We start from the raw sequence: 4,306 nt of genomic DNA on the forward strand, positions 1-4,306 counted from the left end.
GCCTCATTGCCTCTTGAATTCTATGCGATTATTAGATGCCTGTTATAGCTTTCATGCTGTAAAAACATTGCTGGTTGGTTCTACTCCGCCTCATGAGTTACACACTTATATCCATTTAGTACCTTCACATTTTCTGTGCTGTTGATTTAACGAAAGTTGTGGCCATCGACCAGCCTCGCTCGTTATATATCTCTACACCATTACCACAGTTTGTGTCCGCCTAACTTTTTTGGGGTGTTAGGTCATGAGTGGTATGTCTTCGCGCAAGAGGTCATGATCATATGTCAATCCCTATTGTGGGCTGATATTTTAGAAGGAACTGAATAGAGAAGTGGATCATTTTGTAGCCCCTTCCTGGTGGACTTGACAAAAATTCTGCCATAAATCAAACTGCTAAAACATCTCAGTTCTGGTCCTAGTCTTGCATCCATATGGCAGTTTAGCAAACACTTAGTGCATGGCGTCCGAGGAAAGAGAATCATTTTCACTATTGGCAGTGGAGAAAGATGCGGAGGTGGTCCGCGTGAGCAAGGATGCTGAATGTGTGCATATGGGAAGAACTGGGAAGGCGCGAGATCAGGATGAGGGTCGTCTCGAGTCTCGACCATTCAGCTGTCTGAAACGTGTGTATCAAAGCCTGAGAAGTTCGGGCTTTGGCAGTTAGTGCCACAAGTGTTATTTTTTTACTTGTTGTAGTGTCTGGTTGTAGTATACACGGGAGCCTGAAGAGGTTGCTCAAGGATAGACGATTTGCTAGAGCGAGAAGTCTCGTACGAGTCCCATGCAAACTGATTGGCACTGGCCAGGCTCAGATGCCAGATATTGTCAGTAGGAACCAAGTCATATGGTGATGTACTAGCTACCACCGTAACTCACTCTTCTCAACCTGTAAGTGCAGAGCAACAACACGTAGATACTATTTAAATAGTATAACAAATTTCCCACATCGAGATCTCCGCATGACACAATAATACATTGAAAAAATATAGACACATCGAAGGGATGCAAACTAAATTGATCACTCAATTACTTACATCCATGTCAAAACTTGCTGTGTTATTGCTGCGGTGCAAGCACCATTAATTCAAGCATGCAAGTATATGGTCGATTACTCGATTTGGAGTATGGAGATGGAATTGCATGGCTTCGGTCTGGTATCTTGAAACGAAAAAACCAAGTGAGGGCAACGTAAGTATTTCTTGATTGATCGAGATGCGCGGGCATGGATGCATTCCTCACTCGCTACCAGAGTACAGTATAACAAATAAAACCAGTGGCTCTTGTTCATTCAATATAAGCCCTTTTACAATCTATAATCATCTTTTTTGTATCAGCCTGCTACAGACACTGTTTTGGTTACCGGTCGAAATTTCAAGATTTCCCATGGTTACCGCGTATTTCCGTGCCCCTCGGTAAATCACCATACCGAGCAAAAAATACCATTTTTCTTGAATTTTTTGAATTTAAACGCTCGATTTACTGTAAAGTACGTAGGATCTAATTAATGCCATGAGAGTTGGTTCTAGCGTGTTGGTAGCAACCTAGTTCCTGTTTTAAGAGGTCTCTAGTTCGAATATTCGTTCATTCGCTTATTTGAATTCAAAATTCAACTACAAAATTTGCTCGAAATATTCTCGGTATTTCTCGGTATTTCGCGGGAACCGTGGTAACCACATTTATCAGTCCCCCTCGATAAAATTGCCTCATTCGGTAACCAAAACCTTGGCTACAGATATACCCATCGGTCGATACAGATAACAAAACGGAATAAGAACAAGATGTCCAAATAAATAATAATCAGAATCGAAGCAAAAAGAAAGAAAAGAAGAATATCCATGCCCTAAATATAAGGATTTGTGCAGCTCCTGGAACTTTCTGTGTCAGTAGGTCCGTCGACTTAATCCATGATACCGCTCGTAGTCTTCTTGATAAGGTCCCATGCACTCGTCACATGCCTCTCCTCCTGAAGTGACGACCCAACGGCGAACCGGAGCATGAACTTGTCTCCAACCACCGTGTGCGCAAGATAAGCCTTGCCAGTCTTGTTCAAATTCTCCATTAGCACACGGTTGGCTTCATCGGCATCCTCTTCCGTCATGGCTCCACTTGGCTTGATCCTAAAGCACACAAGAGCAAAGTTCCTCGTTACAACCACCTCGAACCTGTTGTCGGCGCGGACGAAATCTTCAAACATCTTGGCCATGGCGACATCACTACGGATGTGCTCTTGGAGCTTTGCGGTACCATATGTGCGCATGACCATCCAAAGCTTGAGCCCGCGGAAGCGCCGACCAACGCCGACCTGCATGTCTTTCAGATCGGTGACCTCACCGGAATCGGTAGCGTCATTCTTGAGGTACTCCGGGTTGGTCTCCAATGAGTCACTAAGTCGGTGAGCATCACGGACGTACAAACAGGTGCAATCGAGGCACGTGAGAAGCCATTTGTGTGGGCTCATGCTAATGGAGTCCACGTGCTCGACGCCATCGAGATGGTGGCGAAACTCTGGGCAGATACACGCACTGCCGGCGTAGGCAGCATCGACATGGACCCATGCATTGAACATGGCGGCAACGTCGGCGATGGCGCCCACTGGGTCGACGGCATTGGAAGATGTGGTGCCCACCGTGGCACAGACATATGTGGGCACGAGACCGGCATCGGCATCAGCTTGCATTACCTCGAGAAGCTTGGACGGGTTGAGCCCGTAGTTAGTTTCCGGCCCAGTAGGGATTGAGAGGATGTTGGCGGGGTCGAAACCTGCGAGGCGGCATGCCTTGAAGAACGTGGAGTGGGTCTGGTCGGCAGCATAGACAGCCAAGCGTGGTAGGTGGGACACGCCGACTGAGCCGCTCCGATGCAGCGCTGCATCACGAGCGGCACTAGCGTGACGAGCAATGCCTCGCTGGTTGTGCCGAGGATGACACCACCGCCAGTGCCACGTCCAGTACTGGTGCGGTTCATGAAGGTGGTGGGTAGGCGCAGAAGCTGCGCAAGCCAGTCAAGAGCGAGAAGCTCCATCTCGGTGGCCGCGGGCGAGGCCTGCCACATGAATCCAACAGTGTTCATGGCAGAGGCGATGAGGTCGCCGGCGATGGCAGCAGCGCTGTTGGTGGAGGGAAAGAAGGCGAAGAAATTGGGGCTAGCCCAGTGTGTCATGCCGGGGACAACGGAGGTCCTGAGCTCCTTCATGGTGACATCGAATGATGCGGAGTGGGTCGGCGGGGACGCGCTCAGCTCGTCTTGCAGGTATCCCGGCTTCACATTGGGCAGAACCGGCATAGACTCGATGTTGGTGTAGTAGTCAGAGATGAAGTCGACGGCCTTGTGGAGGTATGCACGGACATCTTCGGGGTTGAGTGGCTCGAACACCGCCTTGTCGTCGGGGAAGGCGGAGAAGGAGATTGGGTTAGCGTCCAAGATGTCCATTTCTTTAGGATGCTTAACCCTTGATTATGATCGGAGCAAAGGAGATGTGAGGCTTGTTGGTTTAATGAAGTGCAGCTAGCTCGCTTTGCTTTGCTGCCGGAGAGCAAGAAGCAGAAGCAGAGGTGCGCTAAGTAGTGCTATAGCTTTGCTGCTTGATGTGGTGAATGGAGTTGGTCGTTGGTGTTGGGTGTGGTATATATAGCACTTCTGGATGCGGGAAGCGGCGTGGCGGTGTGGGCGTTGGACGGGCCCTGGTCGCGAGCCCTACCAAAGTGCACGCGTGGGTAGCTAGGTAGGTAGGTAGAGTTCCGAGCGACAACTCGTGCATTTCAATTTGGATACGGATGGTCGTTCTCACGGACCCAGCACGAACGAGGAACAATTCTTCAAGATTTTTGTTCTTATTGTCAAGGCTTGATCTCTTGACTAGCCTTGTAGGTGGTGCAAGGCAAAATTGCATATCGTACTAGTAGTAACGTGAACGTTGGCTCTCTGGCCGATGGATTCGGCGGTAGCAATACGTACAAAAATAATCCGTCGTGATCAATACCGTACTACTGAAAAAATGTGGGTTTCATTTAAAAAAAATGTGGGTTTTGGCCCCACAGCCTGAGCTTGCATTTAGTAAAGAATTCAAGACGTGTGGTACGTGCAAGCCCCTGTGGTCAATGTCACATGGAACAAGCTAGAGCTAGTTGGACGTACGTGCACAATGGAAATTCCATCGCTTACGCCGAAACCTTTTTCATTGCGCGTGCGTGTGGTTGATTCCTCTCAAATCGTCGGTCATATCGGGCAAAGGTGATTTCGTGAAAACAATTGAGATTACTTTCGTGAATTACTTTGCTAGCTAGCTGAATTGAGTGTTTGATGTTGA

The 4,306-nt window shown here is 48.4% G+C and overlaps 1 pseudogene; it reads right to left on the bottom strand.

Annotated features, from left to right (window-relative positions):
* Nucleotides 1-1,897: 1,897 nt before the first annotated feature.
* LOC119328207 lies at nt 1,898-3,429 on the bottom strand (annotated as a pseudogene).
* Nucleotides 3,430-4,306: the final 877 nt, after the last annotated feature.

This window comes from Triticum dicoccoides, chromosome 7A, assembly GCF_002162155.2.
Source record: "Triticum dicoccoides isolate Atlit2015 ecotype Zavitan chromosome 7A, WEW_v2.0, whole genome shotgun sequence".
In the NCBI taxonomy this organism is placed as follows: domain Eukaryota; kingdom Viridiplantae; phylum Streptophyta; class Magnoliopsida; order Poales; family Poaceae; genus Triticum; species Triticum dicoccoides.